General features: G+C 38.1%; 1 long non-coding RNA gene across 1 annotated transcript in view; it reads left to right on the forward strand.

Annotated features, from left to right (window-relative positions):
* The window catches only part of LOC133662812 (uncharacterized), a 59,082-nt gene that overhangs the window by 501 nt on the left and 35,212 nt on the right, over positions 1-23,369 (forward strand). The window lies entirely within an intron of this gene.

Below are 23,369 nucleotides of genomic sequence, written 5' to 3' on the forward strand. Positions count from 1 at the left end.
CAAATGCACTCTTCCCTCTAAAAGTCAATATTCCCCTCAGAATAGTTAACATCCAGGTAAAACAAATTAAATCCATTCACCTCATTTAGGAAATTTCATACTTTTCCTTTCCTGATAAAACCCTCAAAAAGACGCTAGCATGACTTTGTGCATTTAAAAAAGTGAATAAGACTATAAAGAATATAGTTTAAATTGGATGTCCATGTTCTTGTGACGCAAAAAGTGAATAAAGTAAATTAAACAGAATATTTGTTTGTCAGCCTAATGCCTACGTGTCAAAGTCAAGGCCTGCGGGCCAGATCCGGCCCACAAATGAATTATCTATGCCCCCCGGGATGATATTTGATTAGTATTAAAATCGGCCCGCAGGCCACAGCCGCCTGCTGCTGTTTTGCACACACCAATACTCCATCAGTGTTGGTGCTAGGAATTTTCAAAACAGAGTCCCAGGGATCCCATCAAGTCATAAAAATGGGGTCCAACAGTACATTTTTAGAGTCCCAATTTTTTGTAATCGTTTTGAAAACAAATGATAAATGTATGCATTATCCTGTTGTATCTCACATTCTATATTGTGTTTTGGAAAAAGGTTGTCATAAACGTTACTTAATTCATTAAAAAAATAATACAGAACAAAACACATTTTTATGCATATGTAAATGTATTCAGTTATAAACATTCATTCACTTTCTTCTTTCCTTCATGGATCTAAACTTTACCGCTGGCGGTATTTTTTTCTATATTTTTATTGTAACATTTTCAGAATGTGTTTGTTCTATTTACGGCCTAAGTAAGACAAAGAAAACAATCTGAAGTTTTTTAGTTTTAATGCCATAATTTTAGTGGTCCGGCGTGCGTGTGCACAGATTTTCCTCCATGCGGCCACTGAGCTAAAATGAGTTTGACACCTCTGTTCTAATGGATGCCAGCTACTTGTCTCGCGCTCTCGCCTCTCAATCTGCGAACCTGGCTTCAAGCCCTGGCCAGGACGTAGAAGCTGGACCATGCAGGTTACAGTGGTGCCGTGACCCAGACTGAGCAAGAGTCTAACTGATGCCAGCAAGTGTGGCTGTGCGATAGTACGTGTGTAAACCTCACACACTGACAACTTGAGAGTTTGTGCTGACAACTCTGGCTTTTAGCTCTTGAGCTAGCTCTCTCGTCTTTCTATGTGCAGACTAGGGTTGTACGGTATACCAGTATTAGTATAATACCGCGATAATAATTAATCATATTCGGTACTATACCGCCTCTGAAAAGTACCGGTCTATGTAAACAAACGCTATTGGTGGATCTACACCTAACATCCACTGTAATGATACCAGGTACAGTAGCGTATCTAATCGATACTACTATGATTATGTCGATATTTTTTGGCATCACAACATCTTCTTTGTTTTTGTTTTTTAAATTTATATTATGTTTATAAACTCAGGAAATATGTCCCTGGACCCATGAGGACTTTGAATATGACCAATGTATGATTCTGTAACTACTTGGTATCGGATTGATACCCAATTTTGTGGTATCATCCAAAACTAATTTAAAGTATCTAACAACAGAAAAATGAGTGATTTTTACATTTTAACAGAAGTGTAGATAGAACATGTTAAGAGAGAAAGTAATCAGATATTAACAGTAGATGAACAAGTAGATTCATTTTCTACCACTTGTCTTTAATAATTTTGACAAAATAATAGAATGGAAAATGACACAATAAGTTACTGCATACATCAGCAGACTAAATTAAGAGCCTTTGTTTGCTTACTTACTAATAAAAGACAAGTTGTCTTGTATGTTCACTATTTTATTTAAGGACAAACTTGCAATAAGAAACATATGTTTAATGTAGCCTAAGATTTTTTGTTGAAATAAAGCCAATAATGCAATTTTTTGTGGTTCCCTTTATTTAGAAAAGTACCAAAAAGTATCAAAATAATTTTGGTACCGGTACCAAAATATTGGTATCGGGACAACAATAGTGCAGACCAAGTTTTTATGGACATAGAAGCTGGACCATGCGGGTTACATTGGTGCCATGACCGGGACTAAGCATGAGTGTAACTGTGCGATAGTACGTGTTTAAACCTCACTCTCTGACACCTCAAGAGTTGTTGCTGACAACTCTGGCTTTTAGTTCTTGGGCTAGCGCGCTTGCCTCTCAATTAGTGGACTCCGGTTCGAACTCGGACACCAAACGCGTCAAAAGGTGCATTCCCATCACTTTCCACTGAAGAAAGACATTGATTGTCCCTCTCGTCCGTCATCGCTGTCTAACTCCTTCACAATCTCAGGGAAAGTGTGACCTGAAGAATTGTATTAGATCTATTTCCTTCTGGTAATCTGTAGATATTTACCTGAGGGACACCATGCATCACGGATCACAGGCTACAATCCTATGTTTTGATGGCCGCTTAATGAGTTGAGCTACCCTCGCACCGTATCAGCGATGACCCTGGTGGGCTCGGTGCTGGGGACGCCTTTCTGTCAGTTAATGAGATGACTTCACTCTGTCTACGGGTCACGCTGATATTTACCCACAGCGTTGTACAGCGCCAGTGATGCACGCGGCGCTCCCGTGTCTCATTTGCATAGCTTTCAGACTTCCTGTCCTCTCTCTCTCTCACCGCGCTCCGGCGTGATGGACAGGCTCCTTCGCATTTCTCTTCAGTTTGTGTCGCACATGTTAATTAAAGCCTCTAATTAGCTTCCCCCACTAAAAGGCCGCATTAAATCAGAGTTGGAATGGCAAATGATTTCTTGCATTAGCATAATTGTGCTTTTGAAGTGTGAAGATTCGGGCATTAGGAATGCCTGCTCACGTTTGTCTTTCAATGATTTCTTGTGTTTTGGGCTCCGAACCCAAGGGGACTTTGGAGGTTGTCGGTTGGTTGCAGGGCTTTGGGGCCCTACAGGGGCCAAACACTAATGAGGGGGAGGTACGGGAAAAACAAACCCTGAGGTGTTCCTGCTGCAGCGGAACAGGATGAGCAATTTGACAATCAGGTTTAGTCAGAGGAAGTTTTTTTATGTGGTTTTACTAATCACTTTCTCACCAATGTACTGTAGCTTTCAGGTACATGCAGCAATCATCTACCACTCCGTCGCAAGCTGCTGCTATGATACTAGAAGCATAATATGGAAGAAGCTTTTATTCTTCATATCTATTTGCTCTTGCAAGATTACCATCCACCCTCCAAAAACGCCCCCCAAAAAGCAGCTGTGCACAAAACAAGCAACACAAGACTTTTTCCAATTCCATGTTAGCGTCACCCATTGGTACTGATCAGAACCTCATATCCAACATGACAGAAGATGTCACCAACCTGCTCATCCTGAATTTACTTTCCATCTTCTTTTTGCCCTCTGCCTATTGGATTAAACTGTCGTCCTGCAGGGACAACAGTGACAGTTTTGGGCTTGCATGATAACTAAGAGTTTTGTCTTATAAGTTATTATGCAAGCAGCCAGATATATCAGAATACTGAACATTCTCGCTTGCCAACTGGATGAGCTTTAGGCATGAAAATCCATTAAGATGCAGAAATGAAGACCAAAACTATCACCTCGTCTGTGCTAGCCCTCTTTTAATTTGATAAAAAAAACATTTAATTTCAGTCAAATGCTTTCAATTGCATAACACACACACACACACACACACACACACACACACACACACACACACACACACACACACACACACACTCACACACACACACACACACACACACACACACACACACACACACACACACACACAGACACACACGCACACACGTACATGTACATATACATTTATACATACACTGCAGGCTACAGATGAAATTATGCTGAATGAAGCTCTAGTGGCGCACACAAATGTATCTTGAAGTGTGAGCTGGTAAGTGCAAAGAAAATAAGGGAGAAATAATGAAAGGGTGAAGTTGATGAGAAATGTCAAGAGAAATATTGGAAATATTGTTTGGTTGTGGAACATTCATTATGTGTGTCTGACTTGGCAAGCACATGAGCTTTTATTTACACAACAAAGAGGCTTTTCACCCAGCAGGGATTCATCTTATTGTTTATCTATTTTGTTGGGCCATGTTTTGCCAAGTTAATTTGTTGGTGTGGCTGAGAGAAATATGAGTAGTGTTGATGCGGCTGACTGCTGTGTTCTCTCAGCATGCAACTTTCTGCCTCTTATTCAAACTTTTTGTTTTTGTCCTGCTGTGAATCTGCAGTTATGTAAAACAGATCCTTAACCTATTCTTAACCTTTTTGACTTCAGGGCCCACTCAGATATTAATATTGAATTAATAATCTTACACTTAATTTTAATCATATTCATTAAATATATCTAACCTACTTACAGTTTGCAACCTTGTCAAGTGATATGAAAGCATTTGTTAATCACAAATATTATTATTTATTTAACACATATTCCTTCCAGACTTCTTCTGTTTGTTTAGTATTGTCATTACCTCCACAAGCTAAATATATCCTGTGGTGTACCTCAGGGATCAATACTAGGACCTAAATGATTCAATCTCTATATAAATGACATTTGTAAAGTTACAAAAGATTTAAAGTTAGTATTATTTGCGGATGATACAACAGCGTTTTGTTCAGGAGAGAACACACAGGAGATAATACAAATAATAACAGAAAAAATTAACAAATTAAAAAGATGGTTTGACAAAAACAGACTATCGTTGAATCTTAGTAAAACTAAAATAATGCTATTTGGTAACAGTAGAAGAGAAAGTCAAACACAAATACAAATAGACGGACTAGAAATTGAAAGAGTAAATGAAACCAAATTTCTAGGTATAATGATTGATGATAAAATGAACTGGAAATCTCACGTAAAAAATATACAACATAAAGTTGCAAGAAACACGTCAATAATGAATAAAGCAAAACATGTTCTAGACCAAAAATCCCTTCATATTCTCTACTGCTCGCTAGTGTTACCATATCTGAGCTACTGTGTAGAAATATGGGGGAATAATTACAAAAGTACAATTCATTCATTAACGGTGCTACAAAAAAGATCAGTTAGAATAATACATCATGTTGGATATAGAGAACATATAAACCCTTTATTTATTGAATCAAAAATACTAAAAATTCCACGACATAGTGAATTTGCAAACAGCTAAAATTATGCACAAAGCAAACTATAACCTGCTAGTGCTACCCAAGAATATACAACAATTCTTCTCAAAAAAAGAGGAGAAATATAATCTTAGAGAAAAACGTAATTTAAAACATTTGTATGCACGTACAACACTTAAGACCTTCAGTATATCAGTATGTGGAATTAAATTATGGAATGGATTAAGCAAAGCAATCAAACAATGTACTAATATGATCCACTTCAAGAAACTCTTCAAACTTAAAGTGTTTACTAAGTACAAAGAAGAAGAACCATGACAAACATTCTCAATTTATTTCATCCATCCATTCATTCATTCTTAAAAGTAATCTTACTTATCTCATCATATGAAATATGACTTACTTCACCAATTATTATTATTATATTCTTACTATTATTTATTTATTTATTTTTATTGTGATTACTTATGGAGTTTATTGTGAATAAATTGTGAACAGGAAGTGAACAAAAAGTTTTAGCAACTGGTATGTAAAGAAAAGGGGTAGGATTAAATAAGCTCTGCTTCTTCCTACTCCTTTTCGAACATGTTGAAAAGAGAAACTGGAAATTGTGATGTATCTTGTTGTATGCTTGCATGTTTGAAATAAACTCAAACTCAACTCAACTCAACAAGTGGTGGAAAAGTGTATTACATTTGCGTGCCGCTGCAGCCCATACAGACCACAGCTAAGAAACATTTTTGGCAGCCCCCTAGGTGGCCCTATGGTTAAGAAACATTGCCTTATATGGATCAAGTCTAGACAGTGTTGCCAATTCTCCAGCAACTCTTTCTAAAAACAAATGGAGACTTTTGTAGATTATGATGTAAAAACTACATAGTCACTGCTACACCTTACTACACACAACTATCCTTTACCAAACAATACTACACACCACTACAATTGTCACACACTACTATCCTTTACTAAACAATACTACGCACTCCTATAATTATTACACACTACTGCAAAATAAAATACGGAAAAACTACATGATGATTGGTTGGTTTATGTATGAGAAAATCCATGATCATTGGCTAGTTAACGTAAGGTGAGGCACGATTGGCTAAGGTCAGGGCCAATCAGAGGTAAAATAGGGCGAGTCATGACGATTTAAAACCAAGTAGCAAAATCTGAACACATTGCCCTCTGCGGTCGCGGAAACCAAATGAAGCGAGGGTCTTGTCTAAATAACTATGCTTCTTCCAGAGTGCCGCTATAGGCCATTTATCAGTACTTTTAGTTCATTGAAATTATTTGTAACATTTTATTAATGTTCTGTCTGACTAACAGCTGTGTGAGCAAACCACTAGGGAGTAGGTGGGCGATGGAACCCTTTTTTTTTTTTTTTTTAACAAGCTGAAGGTGCGCTCATGGGAGAGGCTGGAACTATCTGCTAGTGTGTGCTCCAGAGTCCAGACGCAAGACAATGCATATTGCAAGAAGTTTTTTTTCATACAGGAGGCATGTTAATTATATATCCTCTTTATGAAAAATGACCTCACACATCAATTGAATTTGTTTTTAATCAGCCCTTAAGACATCCGGCAGCTATACAATTATAAAATGATGTTGCTGAATAGACAATATGACTAATATTTACATTTTTGACAGTCCATACATGTTGCACATACGTTTTAGACGTGCGAAATAAAAACACAAAATAACGCTCTAAGGGCCTGATTTACTAAGATCCAAATACCACGTGCTAAACAGTGTGTGCAATCTACAAAATGATGTGTACTATGAGTGGGCGTGTTGCGTGTGATTTATTAACATTGTATGTGCAATTCATAACTGGTGCAGACCGCTTTACATAAATGAGGTTTTTGCATGTACTGCGCAGCTTTTACCACAGAGACATTCGATCATTTGCTACCTGTGAAATTTTGCTATTTAACAAGTAGCAGACATGTACCACTTTTTATGGGCATTTTAGAAGTGAAGTGAATTAGAGTTGTATAGCGCTTTTTCTCTAATGACTCTTAGCACTTTTACTACAGTGTGGGTGGCACTGGGAGCAAGGTGGGTGAAGTGTCTTGGTCAAGGACATAACAGCAGTGACTAAGATGGCGGGAGCTGGATTCAAACCTCTAACATCTAAGCCACACAGCTGTCCGGTGCATCCACAATGAAACCCCCTTTTTTTGCGCGCGCTGCAGATGCGTTCTTGGGAGAGAGGCAAAAAAATGCATACTTCCTAGTACTTTTTTCATATAGGAGAGATGTTAATGATATATATTGTAAATCAAAAAGTTAACGCCATTAAAACAAATCACCATCTGACACCAAAACTCATAAATTGAATTAGTTTTAAACAGCCCCTCAACTCACTCAGCATGCAGACAAAAAATTAGAAAGGATTTTGCTGAATAGACGATACGTCTAATTTTATTTTTTTTCCTGAGAGACCAGGCAATTAGATCAGCTTTGCGTGTGCTAACAAATTTGCACATGTTTTAATACACACAAACACATTTAAACACAAAGTAAATCAGGCTCTAACTCGAGTTTTAGTCTTGATAAATCAAACTGAGTGTGTAGAATAGCTATATTTGTGTTTTCTCCCCCCAGTATTGTGGGCGTTCTGAAGATCGGCATATATTCTGCATATTCATGAAGACAGACACGCTAAATGGATTGCGCTCCTTATTCTGTTCACTAAAGAGACGCAATCCTGTGCGTACAAGTTTGTTAGATCAGCTTTGCGTGTGCTATCAAGTGTGCACGTGTTATAGTACACACACATCTTTAGTACAACAGGCCCATAAGTGTTTGCATCTGCAACCGGACGTGAAGCAACAAATGTATCGAAATATGTTACCATTTTAATTTTACGTGAATCAGTCCTCGTTAGCGGTAAAAGTACCATATGCGTTACCCACCACTCCTTACAGAAGAGATGAATCACATATATTCAACCATATCTTATTTTAATCTGTCATTTATTAGCAACAAGTTTGATCTAGAGACGAGTTTTCTATATTTTTTGTCAAAGCACAGAGAGTCTTGTGATGCATCATCAGTGCAATCATCAGTGATAATTAATCTTTCCCGCTGAAATAAAGGTGAAACAAATAAAAATAACCTTCAATAATTCACAATTTATGTGATGGCTCCTTGTCAGTGCTTCACTTCCAGCCTTGCTCTTGTAAATTCAACCAACAAATAACAGCTAATTTCAATAAACCGGTTAAGTTTGGGTACCTAAGACGATGCCAAGCACAAATACACTGATAGTTTCATTGTATTGTTATTTTTTATTGATGTCACAACACAGATATGATGGGCACACACACACACACACACACACACACACACACACACACACACACACACACACACACACACACACACACACACACACACACGCACACACACTTGATTGAGTGTAAGTGTCTGCGTTGGCGGTCAAGGTCAGCTGATAATGGGCGAGATTGAGGACAGGGTGTGTGCGTGTGGGGGTGGGGGGGGGTCTCAGGTAATGAGATTTATGACCCTGAGCTCCCTCATCCCCCCCGACTAACATGATTTATTGATCTAATAGACGTTTGAGATTGAAGCAAAGTCATCTATTCAACAGGGAAAAATATGAGATGTTGCCATGTATGCGAATTGATATTGACATTATATATATATATATATATATATATATATATATATATATATATATATATATATATATATATATATATATATATATATATATATATATATATATATATATATATATATATAAAATGTGTATGTATATATACATATACTCAAATGCAGTATATTTGGCTAATAATATATATATATACGTGTGTGTGTGTGTGTGTGTGTGTGTGTGTGTGTGTGCGTGTGTGTGTGTGTGTGTGTGTGTGTGTGTGTGTGTGTGTGTGTGTGTGTGTGTGTAAATATATATATATATATAGATATATATACATATTCATTGCAAAAATCTATTTTTGAAGAATTTAAGAAGCTCAACAGATAAAAAACATTATTAAAGGCTCTAATACTAGTCTGCATTGACATGAATATAAGACAATGTACAATCATGTTTTCAGTAAAATATTGAAATCATCCTATTTTATTCATCGTATTTCTTGGTTCATCCATAATTTATAACTATTGTGTTAAAATTAGCAAAATAACTCTTAGCTAATCCCATTGTTAAGTGCTCTGGCCTGTATGAAAAATCATCACACAGAATGATAAATGATAAATGGGTTATACTTGTATAGCGCTTTTCTACCTTCAAGGTACTCAAAGCGCTTTGACAGTATTTCCACATTCACCCATTTACACACACATTCACACACTGATGGCGGGAGCTGCCATGCAAGGCGCTAACCAGCAGCCATCAGGAGCAAGGGTGAAGTGTCTTGCCCAAGGACACAACGGACGTGACTAGGATGGTAGAAGGTGGGGATTGAACCCCAGTAACCAGCAACACTCCGATTGCTGGCACGGCCACTCTACCAACTTCGCCACGCCGCCCCTGCATATGTTACCCAGAAGGCTGGGTAACATATGCAGAATGTATAGATTTAAATACAGTAAATAAAAAAAATAAAAAAAGATTCAGCATTCACATCCCCACATATTTAACACATTTTGGTTAAGAAAATCTATATATCAAATTATTATATATTTTTTTTTTTTCAAAAATGGGTTGTTTTTGCAGAAAACTCCTGGTCAGTACTTATTAAGAAACACATGGTAAAAACCCAGATATCAAATGATGAAGAAAACAATCAATGTTGAATTTATCAGTTTTGTACCCTCTGCTAATATTGAAACATTGATTTCAAAATCACGGAATTTCAATTGCATTCAACTAATGTTGATATTAAACAACAATTACATGTCAACATAACTCAAAATCATAATAATATTTCAGTGATAATACCAGCAGAAATGATATTAGAAATATTAGCATCCTACAGTCAGGATGTTGAGAAATGTGTTTTTATCAAGTATAATAGCAGATACACTTAAGTGTATCCAAAATCTAACACATCTAAATTTCTATTACATGTTCATGAAGCCTGGATTTAACTTGCTAGTGCTAACTTGCTAACAGCATGACTGCTAATCGCTAATGTTAATGGTGAATTATGAAGTAAGCATATACAGCAAGGAAAGTAATACAAATGCATGTACTGCGGTGCAGTTTACCACTTAAAAGGCTTTTTTTTAAAACATTTTTACAAATGATGACAAATGCATGCATTTGACTCATGTTAATTTTCTAAACGTTAGAATCTTCTATATTCCAAAACAAAATGTTGTCATGTTGGTTATTTTTTATATTCAGCTATTTTTTGATTTGAGGAAAATCTTGTAAAATGTTTAAATACAGAGCACTCAGCTGAGAGCAAAGAGCATGACACAATTACACATTCTGTAATATTGTGTATCTATAAAACATGGATCTTTTTGAAACTATTACTAACGGGAAATAGTTCACTCTTATATTCTAATCTTTTCATCTGTAATTAAAAAGGGTTCAAAGAAAGTAAACAAAACAAAACTTAAAACACAATCAGCTGCCACGCGCTCAAGTAATCAGATTACTCTAAATTAAATGACATTTAACAGTGAGAACACACACTGTATATTATCCTAATATTGCTCAATGCTGAATGCCTGCTCAGTTCTGTTTACTTGCGCTTCTGAAAAAAACAAGAAAAAAAACTAAATGGTGGCAGACAGATTGTCTCCCGACAGATGAAGTGTTAATATTTGCACGCGTGTTGGAAAATATGCTCGATTGGATTTGGAGCACACATTTCCACACACAAACGCCTCACACCCCTTCAGTTGTTTGCTCTCGTGCAGTCTGCGTATGTTTTGGTAGATGGAGTTATTAAACCAATAATCCAAAACTAGAGCCTGGCGGTTATTGATGCTTACTTCTTCTGCTTATTGTGCTGCTCATATTCACACAAACATGTTGGGGGGGAAATATATTAATATGTGTTTAGTATTTCCATGAAGCAAAGTGTGCTCATGAATTTTGCATTGGAAAAAAAATGTTTAATTGACAAAAGAAATGTGAGCATGAAGAGGAGCGCTGTGCTCAAGCTGGACAACACATGAAGACACTGGAAGACAATGAACACTGGAAGACAAAATTCGATCCGTTTTTTTGTCTGCCATCTCAATTATTGTACGGCCAACAGTGTGTTGCGTATGTATTAGTGTTGTCCCGATACCAATATTTTGGTACCGGTACCAAAATTATTTCGATACTTTTCGGTACTTTTCGATACTTTTCGAAATAAAGGGGACCACAAAAAATTGCATTATTGGCTTTATTATAACACAAAATCTTAGGGTACAATAAACATGTTTCTTATTGCAAGTTTGTCCTTAAATAAAAGGGTGAACATACAAGAGAACTTGTCTGCTGATATATGCAGTAACATATTGTGTCATTTCCCATTCTATTATTTTGTCAAAATTGTTAAGGACAAGTGGTAGAAAATGAATTATTAATCTACTTGTTCATTTACTGTTAATATCTGCTTACTTTCTCTTTTAACATGTTATATCTATATTTATGCTAAAATGTAATAATCATGTATTCTTCTGTTGTTTGGATGCTTTACATTAGTTTTGGATGATACCACACATAGGGATGATGTTTGATAAGAAATTATCGAGTTTGAGCCCATTATCGAATCCTCTTATCGAACCGATTCCTTATCTATTCTCTTATCGAATCCAGATAGGTTGTTGTATATGGAATAAAACACAATATTTGGTTTAACAAAAGCTCACTTTTATTTTGTAAGAAAAAAATAAAATAAAATAAATATTGACTGTTGTTACCCCCCTAAAAAAATAAAATGAAATAAATAAATATTGACTGTTGTTACCCAAAGTATATTAAGTGGGATTTTTTAGAAAAACAAATATAAACAGTAACACAAAAACAACCTGTCTCTGTGATCACTATAGGTGTATAAATAATAATATAGTGTTAAATAAAATCAGTCCCTTGGGCCCAAAACTGAAAATAATACAGCTCTCCAAAAAGTGCACTTCTGCTGCTATTGGAACATCCTTCTGGGGTCCATCAGTGTGGCCTCCTCCAGGAATGACTGCACGTCCTTGTCCTGGAGGGAAAATGAGGGACAGACACAGCATAGAATTAGGGGGGAAATTAGCTGAATGGGAAGACTAGGGTGTCTGTTATTAAGTCTTTAGCATTAGTATGTGGAATTAAATGATAGAATGGATTAATTAATGAAGTTAAACATTGTACTGATATGATCCACTTTAAGAGGTTGTTCAAAATAATAGTGCTTACAAAGTACAAAGAAGAATTATGAGAAATACTTTCAACCTTATTAAGAATAAGATATTCTTCATCTCAGTATATTAATAATGACTGAATTAATTACCGTATTTCCTTGAATAGCCGCAGGGGCGCTAATTAATTTAAAACCTCTTCTCACTCCTGCGGTTACCAAAACCATGCGGAATGGGCAAGCATGCGCTAATTATTTTAAAACCTCTTCTCACTCCGGCGCTTACCTTATCATGAAAAGCACATTTAATAAAAAAAACGTTATTATGATCTTACCTTTACTTGTAAATGAGTCCATGTGCAGCTGCTTCTGATCAAAGGCAGTCTTTCTTATCTTTCTTCAGTTTTAAAAGTCTCTGGAGATATTCCTTTAATTATTACCTCCTGCTTCGATTGAAAGTCCAGTTTAGAAAACTGTTTTATTTTAGATATGTAATCCTCCATGGTAAAAGTGCAAGTAAACAATCGCTGCTCATGCTTGCTGCTTGTTGTCTTCTCCTGCAGTACTGGTAGTCGCAAGAAGGATCACTAGCGCCCTCTACCACCAGGAGGCTGGAGTCATTTAATGACTCATATTTGACCCGGCGGAAGTGCCAAGCATGCGCTAATTATTTTGCAAAACGAGTTTGACCCGGCTGTAATTCTAGGCAGGCGAATACTATATTCCCGGCGGCAGTTCAAGGAAATACGGTAATTACATATTACAAAACTGTTGTATATACTAATTCACAGATGTTGTTTTATTATAAAAAGGTCAGTAAATGATGTATATATTTGTAAACACGCTGAAGTGGGAAAAGAGGTAGGATTAAATAAGCTTTACTTCTTCCTACTCCTTTTCGGACATGATGTAAAGTGAAATTATATGAAACTGTGATGTGTTATGCTGTAAGTGTGTTCATGTACGAAATAAACTAAAGAAAGAAAGAAAGCACTAGTTTATTAGACAGACCTGCAAACTCTGGAGTGGTGTAGGCTACAAGATAACGTTAACGTTATCAGACACATACAAGAAGGCTAACGTTAACGTTACCGTTAGCCACTGACTATGCTTAGGTAACGTTAGTCTAGCTAACATTACTGCAGTCCTGGTTGACATAAGAGGTAACGTTATTTTAGCCTAAAGGCTACGAGTGAGCAGATATGGAAATTAACCGGCAACAGTTAAAGTTAGTTACTCACCAACACTATCACTGGAACTGGCGCTGCAGGTTTGAAGCAGAGGAAGAGGAGCGTGCTTCGTCATCTCTGTCGCTGCTTCTCCACGACACCTTTCTCTAACCTTCAGGTTATGTGCAGCCTGAACATGTTTCATCATGCTTGTTGAACTTCCCCCCTTACATGAGAGTGAAGCCTGGCAATAATTGCAGATAGCCGTTTCCTCGTCGTATTTTTTTGTAAAATGAAGCCATGCCTTGAGGCGTTTCTTCCGGTCCATTGTTGTTGCTGCTTCTTTTTTTTCTTCTTTTTTTTAAACCTTTATTTATAAATTTCAATTACAAACAGACGAGAAACAAAAACAATACAGAACAGTACAAAAACAGTACAAAACAGCGCCAGGGGGTTGTAAATTCAAAGTAACTCAAATAGAATACAAATAATTATATATATATAATAAACCTTGTTGCTGCTTCTGTATCTGCCGCCTAATGACTGAGCTACATAATTTCCTGGGACGTGCCGCAGGGCATTTCCTGGGACGTTCCGCAGGGCATTTCCTGTTGGACGGGATTCGTTCCCAGGGATTCGAATAAAGAACCAACTCTTTTTCTTTACTATAGTGGCCTCGATAACGGGAACCGGTTCTAAAAAAGGGATTTGAGTCCATGGAATCGGTTCTTTTCTTATCGAACAACCGGGAGAACCGGTTTCGAACATCATCCCTAACCACACATTTGGGTATCAATCCGATAACAGGATCATTTTTTGGTCATATTCAAAGTCCTCATGTGTCCAGGGACATATTTCCTGAGTTTATAAACATAATATGAATTAAAAAAAAATGAAAGAAGATTTTGTGAGGCCAAAAAATATCGACGTAATTATAGTAGTATCGACTAAATACGATCCTGTACTTTGTATCATTACAGTGGATGTTAGGTGTAGATCCACCCATGGAGTTTTTTTACATTTTGACGCTGGTGAGCTACGGTGTGTAGTGAAGCATGTTTAGCTATTCTTCGTCCTGCAGGGATGATACTTGTAAGAAACATACTTAAATTGTTGCCATTGAGGCGAGGATTAGTGATTTAGAAGTAGCTAAAACACTGCAGACTGCAGCTGAACTTTAACTGCTAGCGAGCTAGCCATGTCTTAAAGCACCTCTTCCGGTGGGCGTTTCAGTGTTATAAGTTCACCTTTATCTTTAGTTTTTAAGCCAAAATGCGTCCATTCTCCCTTTTCTGGCTACACACATTGTCTGCTTGTAAGTACTCTGTGATTGTGCGCTACCGAACATGCTCGCCTGCTCGTAAACCAGCCATGACAGGACGTGACGACGACGACGGGGGGGTGGACCGGTACTTTTCAGAGGCGGTATAGTACCGAATATGATTCATTAGTATCGCGGTACTATACTAATACCGGTATACCGTACAACCTTAGTATGTATCACTGTGTAAAATGGGCTGCCCAACCAAAGAATGGTACATGTTCAGGGGCAGGGCTCTGGGGGGCTGGTGCGCCCCCGGGCCCCCAGTGGGGGGAAATGGCACCCGGCTTCAGGCTACCACAGCTTGGGTCCAGAGAAAAATATATCATGCATAAAGTTTTATTTTAATCACCACCAATAACAATACCGGGCGTATGTGGGCTTATAGGCTGCCCCTGTCAGGATGAGTCATGGTTGTTAACAACTGTACCAGACTGATAGACTTATAGGTTGCCCCTGTCAGGATGAGTCATGGTTGTTAACAACTGTACCAGACTGACTTTAGTGTTGTAGGTGTAAAAAAAAAAGAATAAACTGTTGTGCTGTACAACTGATTTTATTTTCACTCTCACATTTCACTTAGCGACATGCAAATTTACAAGTGGATCAACGATATTCTCAAAGTGTACTCTGGGTAAAATCGTCATCAGTCACTTGTCAATAGAGTACAAGCTAGGTGAGCATTTTTACTACGAAGTTAACATGAGTGGCATCTACAAAGGAACCCACTTTTTTGTGCTCGTGAGAAAGAGGCTGCACTTATTGTTCTCAAGACACAAAAAAATGCATACATGAAGGAGTTTTCTTCACAAAGGAAATATATTCCAAACGAATGCTATTAAAAAGAAACACCAAAACGCATCAATTGAATTTGTTTTATTCAGCCTTTTAACTCACCCAGCATGCAGGTGTAAAATTATAAAAGGATTTTGCTGTATTTTTCATTCCTTACAGACCATGCACATTTGTTGACTCACACACACACGTATTCTCTGTTCCTCGTGCACGACGCGAGCACCGATCTTGCAGGTGTGTGTAACTGTGTCAGTTTGCACTTACTTTTCAGAGGTGCTTGGAGGGGAGGGAGCAGGTGGTAGAGGTGAACGGCACCGTGTGCCCCCCCCCCCCCCCCCCCCTTCTCGGTGAGCTGTGGAGTCCCCCAAGGCAGTATATTGGGACCTTTACTGTTCCTAATATACATAAACGACATGTCATCGGCATGCGACTGTGAATTGTTTTTGTTTGCGGATGACTCTGCCCTGCTGGTATCCGGCAAGGACAAGTCACAGGTGGAGAAAATCCTCAGTGCTGAGCTCTGTAGAACTTGCACCTGGCTCGCTGACAACAAGCTATCCATACACTTGGGTAAAACAGAATCTATCCTGTTTGGGTCCCACATCAACCTCAAGAAAGTCAATGACTTCACCATAAAAGTGGGTGACATTGTTATCACCAGGAAAGATGAGGTCACCTACGTAGGTTCCATTCTAGAGGCTAACCTTTTCTGTGATAAAATGGCAACCAAGGTAATCAAAAAGGTTAACCAACGAACAAGATTTCTCTACAGAATCTCCTCTCTGGTCAACAAAAGCACCATGAGGATTCTGGCGGGAACTCTCGTTCAACCCTTTTTCGATTACGCATGCACCTCCTGGTACTCTAGCACCTCCAAAACCCTCAAATCTAAACTCCAAACATCTCAGAACAAGCTAGTCAGGTTACTTCTAGACCTCCACCCCAGATCCCACCTCACTCCTACCCACTTCTCTAAAGTGCGCTGGCTCAAGGTGGAGGACAGAGTTAAACAACTTGCACTGAGCCTTGTCTATAAAATCCACTACACCTCCCTGATACCGAAGTACATGTCAAACTACTTCCTTAACGTAAATGACCGCCATAACCACAACACCAGGGGGAGCTCCACTAACCACGTTAAACCCAGATTCCGATCTAACAAAGGTCTTAACTCATTCTCTTTCTATGCCACATCAATGTGGAATGCGCTCCCAACAGGTATAAAAGAAAGGGCATCTCTATCCTCCTTCAAAACCGCAATAAAAGTTCACCTCCAGGCAGCTACAACCCTAAACTAACACCCTCCCCGGATTGCTAATAATCAAATGTAAACAATCAAATGCAGATACTTTTTCTTATGCCTTCTGATCTCTCTCTCTCTCTCTCTTTCTCTCTCTATGTCCACTACTTGCTGTCCATATCCTACCCCCCCCCCCCCCCCCCACACACACACACACACCCCTGATTGTAAATAATGTAAATAATTCAATGTGATTATCTTGTGTGATGACTGTATTATGATGATAGTATATATGATAGTATATATCTGTATCATGAATCAATTTAAGTGGACCCCGACTTAAACAAGTTGAAAAACCTATTCGGGTGTTACCATTTAGTGGTCAATTGTACGGAATATGTACTTCACTGTGCAACCTACTAATAAAAGTCTCAATCAATCAATCAATCAATCTAGATAAAACGCAAAATAGTGTGAGCAAAATGGTGACGAGTGTTGATAAATCACATTGCACATGCTGTATAAAATATTTGCATCTTCTTCTCAGTATTGTGGGTGTTTTGCTAATAGGCATATATTCTGCATATTAGTGAAGACAAAGACGCAAAATGGATTGCACGCCTTATTCTGCTTCAATCAACTGTGCACACGTTTAGTAGTGTGCCATCAAGTTTGCACGTGTTTTAGTACACGCAAACCTTTAGTTAATCCCACCCCGAGTGTCATGTACTCTTTTTTTTTTTTACTACTGCTCCAAGCGTGCTGACCACCGAGCCTGTCATTTTTCGCTTGTGCATGACAATTGAGGGCCGGCACTTTGATAAAGAAGGTGAAAAACGCTTTTGAAATGAAGAAAAAACTCAGCACATTAAAAAGTCATTCTCAGCTCATCTCCATCTTTGCCATCAAGAGTATTCAAGTCATGGTAAAATGTCCACTTATGCATTTATTTATATGTATTTCACATTACACATGCAAAACTATTTTTATCAATTGTGGTTTGTGTTCATATTTTTGGGTGTCTGGAATGGATTAATTGAATTTATATTATTTAAAAAATGAAAAATGGCTCTTTCATTGGAGTTTTGGGAAATTATTTCTATTAGAAAAGTTTCATTTGTAAACATACTGAAGAAGTAGGTAATACGTCATTAAAATGATGATACATGACAATTCTTTATTGGTTGTCAGTCAGTAGCATAGCAGACACGTCTTGTAAAAGCCATCTTTTATCTTCTCTTTTATGTTTCTATTAATCATCTTGTGGGTTCCTGCAGGCGGGTTGGTGACTTTGACAAACTGGCAGCAGATTTACTTGGTCTTGGTGCTTGTGAGCATTAAAGGCAGCCTACTAATATTCCTGCTTTGTTCCTTCTGTCTGATACATTGGGCCAGATTTGCTTCAAACCCTCTCGCTGGTTGGAATGGAGCTCAGTGTTCTAAAACATTCTTGTTGTGTTCCAACACCCAGAGGGACCTTAAGATGGCTGCAGAATACTGCAGATGTTGAACCCGTGTGCTGCTGGATGCCAGCGTTTGGATGAATTAGCAGCTCGTTAGGCTGAAAAGGATGAACCTATGGGAGTCTGAGGCGTGTTTGTGTTGTTGTTGCTGTTACGCTTACACACTTTTCTAACTGCTGCGCTTTCTACAGCCTTCAAACAACTGAATTGTTGTAATGTTGCGCCCAATTCTTTGGCACAATTATTTTTTGTTGATGTTTTTACAGTAAGCAGCATATGCATCGCTTGCAGGCATTCAAGAGTCACATAAAGATTATTTTTTAGCATTATTTCAAGATGATTACAGAGTCAATCCTGAACTAGAGCGACCAAACACTCCTAATTTAGAGAGCAACTTTCTACATATGCATGAATTTTATCTTGCATTATTCATGAGCAATAATGGCTTCTACTGTAAATCAAGTTTTATGGAAAGTGCTTGAAGAGTTGTTGGCTAACAACTAAACAAAAAGATGGTGTAACCATTGGGGGTGTTCTAAGCCGATATTGATCAGAATCAGAATCAGAATCAGAATCAGAATAGTTTTTATTGCCATTATGTCACATATCGAGCCGATATCATGGAAAAAACATGTGATGTCATATTGGACAGACAGTTATCATCTAAATGTCCTCCAAAAAGCACATAAAGTTGGTATTTTCTTCTATTTCACTAAAGTCACTTACAAAAATTAAACATGGTAAGCTATAGGCTACTAGGAGCTAGCAGCTACACAACAGATAAGCACGCAATAGCACACCAGCTAGACACTGGTAATAAGTGTCCTTAATTGAACAAATTGCGGTCTCAAACTATTGTGGCCACTAGGTGTTGCCCCCCCCCAAAAAACAATGACCACTCCACTTCAACCTAAAGACAGCATCAGTTAATTCCAGGCGGTTGATAATAAATAAGTTAGTGTTTTTCATACCTACTATTGTTCTCTGTTTGACAAATTTCCCTTGCTCAAACATTTTGTAATGTTCCACAATACAAAATAATAAAAGTATGTAAGATTGCTGCTGATATCGTATCGCATCAATAACGGTATCAGCAATACTTAGTGCTCTAATATTGGTATGTTATCGGAAATGGACAAGATGTATAGGAACACTCCTAGTAACCTTAATATCAGTGGAGGAAGTTGTGTAAGTGTAGTGGCTCTGCGTTGTGTTTCCGATCTTCCCTTCCCATACGGCCACGCGCTATCCCACGTCACCCGTTTGAGAGGTAAGTGTACTAGCAACTCGGCTAAAAGTCCGAGCTGCTAACCCAGCGTCTAGGACATCCTTTGAAGTTGTCACGGGGTGAGGTTTACCAACTGACGTACACCTGGCGCAGCCACTCTGGCTGGCCTCCGTTACATATGCACAAAAAAGCACTGAGGCAAACACAGAAATCATACAAAGCCACAAAGTTTATCAACAACATGTAGCATGAAAATGTAAAATGCAGTAATCCAAGCAAGTAACAATGTTCATATTTTTCAGTACAGAGCATTCAATTGTCAGCTGTGTGATGATTTGAATATGGACATGTTACTCCTTTTGTGGTATTAATGTGCTAGATACAAGATGGTAATTCTACAGTGAAACTAAAACTCCTAATATTTGGATGCTTATAAATCTATTTCCCTGTTTACTGTCTTCCATCTCGACTTGTTGTCAGTCAGTGGCTAGAAGATCAACTTTTGCTTGTCACTATTTGAGGAAAACGAACGTGGATAATATTGAGTCATCATCGTTCAAGATGGCGCTGCTTGCAGGGGCTCTGTTCGCTTGGGTTTCCCCCTTTGTGTTCTCCATGTTTTCCTCCAGTTTTCATGTGTTATTGTCGTTTGGATTGGGCCCCTTTGGGACTGCGCAACAAGGGGTGGCACTTTTGTGGCATGGCATTTTGGTGCTTTTTTTGTATACTTCTGGAACTGCCTTGGGGACCCGTGGCCATGTCTGTACTGGAGACCAGCTGCTGGCTCTCTGCCACACCGAAGTCCGCGTGGAGAGACCGAAGGAGAAGCGGAGGTAAAGACAGGGCTGCGGAGCTAGCGTTGAGCATCGGGATGGACAAGTGTCACGGAGCCCCGGCTGAATGAGCTTGTATCGGACACTTCGGTCTCCCTGGACGGATTCTCGATCATCTGCGCAGGTTGGACATTGGGCGAGAGCTAGTGGGCAGCCTAGGACAGAGTCGGCTCTCTTGGTTGCTTTGTTGGGTCTGTTCCTGTCTCTGGTCATGCTGTGCTCCCAGCAGACGATGGCGTAGAGCACTGCAGAGGCCACCGCAGTGTAGGTAGGTGTTGAAATTGTGTTTTTGCTTTGTTTTGTTGTCTATGCACGGTTGTGTATTATTTTTGTAGCTGTATGTAGAAATAGCACCTTTTAAAGTGGCAGCTGGTTGTTCAGTGCTATGGTCCTTTGACGTCTTTTATGTCCTCTAAGTCCTTTCTTTAATGTTTCCATCTTGTTTTTATACCAAGATCTCTCTTGTAGTTGCTTTGTTTTTTCTTTGTTTCTGGCATTGAAAAAAAGAGCACAGTCTACCAAGTCAAATTCCTTCCTAAGTATGTGTTCAACACACTTAGGCCAATAAATCTGATTTCGGATTGTAATTCTGATTATATCTTAATTGTGTTACAATCTTGAATCTGATTAATACCCATGATGATTCATCTGCTGTAACGCGTCAAGTTAGTTTGCTTTTGAATCATTTGTGTGTTTGGACGTGTCAACCATGGTGACAAAAGTTCTCTAAATGGAAGTATTGACATTTACTGTTGGATAGCAGCTTTTCAAGAAGTTCCAACTTTCACACTTAATCTGCCAGCTGTTCCGTGCCGGGGACACAGCCAAGACATTCACCTTGGACACACGTCTCACTGTCACACGTCTGCGAGGTGAAGATAAGCGGCCCCAGGGGTGTCCATCTTTCTTCACATTTGACTTGTCACAGTTGGAAAAAGCCTTAAATATATGATGTTTGAATCCCATTAAGCTGCTTCCATTCTTTACGTTTACTAGGACACTTGATGCAACATAATCGCATTATGTACACCTTTTACTCTTCCTGCTAAGGCCACAAAAGACACTCCTTCTCAGTCTGCAAGTAAACTCATAGAAATGTGAGCAACTCTTTTGAATTAAGAACATTTTCACAATTTAATTCCATGAATTTGAATTGAATTGAAATTCAAATTGAATTTGGAGTTCCATCAAGTCTAGTTGCTAATGTTGGTGCATTCCAGAATCATGCTTTACATTAGGTAGCGTTACATATTCCATAGAAACAATATTAATATTAACTTCATATCTTATTTTGTGACAGAAAATGTTTTTACACAATTAAGAATGAAAGCATTTTCTAATTGTAAATTTTAAATGATGGAAATTTTTAACAAATACATCATCTCCCAGAATGCTTTACTTTATCCAGGTCTTGAAAATTTTAGTGTTTGAAGTAGTTTTAGTATTAAAGCCAAAACTTTTGTTAAACGCAACACAATCTTCCTGTAACCCAAAAGTAATTTCTCTAAATTGACATTCATGTAATTATACTTCCTGTATGTCCTATTGAACATCTCATGGTTTATAGCAGATTCTAAATATTTTTTCAATCGGTGATTTTACAAAAGTCCAATGCAGAGACATTTCCTGCAAATGTCATTAAAATGTTGTGCTTGAATGAACCAGAAAAAAAAGCACTTTCAGAAATGTGACCTGTCGTGGTGGATGTCAATGATTCGATCTATTTATTAATTTATTAATTAAGATCAATGCGGCTCCAATGAGTGCTGCAGCAAGCAGATAGAACAAATTATAACTAATAATTATAATAATCAAGAATCCTGTAGCGACTCTAACTTTTTCATGACATGTCATGCATGTTTTGTGAGGATTTAATACGAAAGTTGTCTTTTCAAAAGAATAGGACTGTCAAAACTAACACTTTATTGCAGATTAATCCATCATTTCTACTACCGGTAATCATATTCAGATTTTGATGCAATTAACTCATCTGCAGCGAAGAACAATTTAAAATGAAAGGTCAGTTTGTCCAAGTAGTGTCAGTGTCTTGTGTGCACACATTTGGAAGTCATTGTTAGGATTCATGGTTTGACATCATGACTTAAATATTTTTTTAAGATCAAAAAACGTTTTAAGACTTCTAAATGGAAACATTAAGACTCTGGCAAATAACTAACTGCCACACAGACAGAAAAGCAAGCCCAAAGAAACAACTGCAGGTTAAAAAACAAACCCAAATAAAAGGCAACCCTCGACTCACAAGATTTGCAAGCGACTTTTTAAAAAAAAGACTATACATGTACATATACATTCACTGTACAAACATACATATACACATACTGTACATATAAATTCACTGTACAAACATACATATACACATACTGTACATATACATTCACTGTACAAACATACATGCACTGAGCCTAGTCTATAAAATCCGCTACACCTCCCTGATACCGAAGTACATGTCAAACTACTTCCTTAACGTAAATGACCGCCATAACCACAACACCAGGGGGAGCTCCACTAACCACGTTAAACCCAGATTCCGAACTAACAAAGGTCTTAACTCATTCTCTTTCTATGCCACATCAATGTGGAATGCGCTCCCAACAGGTATAAAAGAAAGGGCATCTCTATCCTCCTTCAAAACCGCAATAAAAGTTCACCTCCAGGCAGCTACAACCCTAAACTAACACCCTCCCCGGATTGCTAATAATCAAATGTAAACAATCAAATGCAGATACTTTTTCTTTTTCTTATGCCTTCTGATCTCTCTCTCTCTCTCTCTCTCTATGTCCACTACTTGATGTCCATATCCCCCCCCCCCTCCCTCCACACCCCTGATTGTAAATAATGTAAATAATTCAATGTGATTATCTTGTGTGATGACTGTATTATGATGATAGTATAAATGATAGTATATATCTGTAT

The sequence above is a fragment of the Entelurus aequoreus genome, linkage group LG12 (genome assembly GCF_033978785.1).
Source record: "Entelurus aequoreus isolate RoL-2023_Sb linkage group LG12, RoL_Eaeq_v1.1, whole genome shotgun sequence".
In the NCBI taxonomy this organism is placed as follows: Eukaryota; Metazoa; Chordata; class Actinopteri; order Syngnathiformes; family Syngnathidae; genus Entelurus; species Entelurus aequoreus.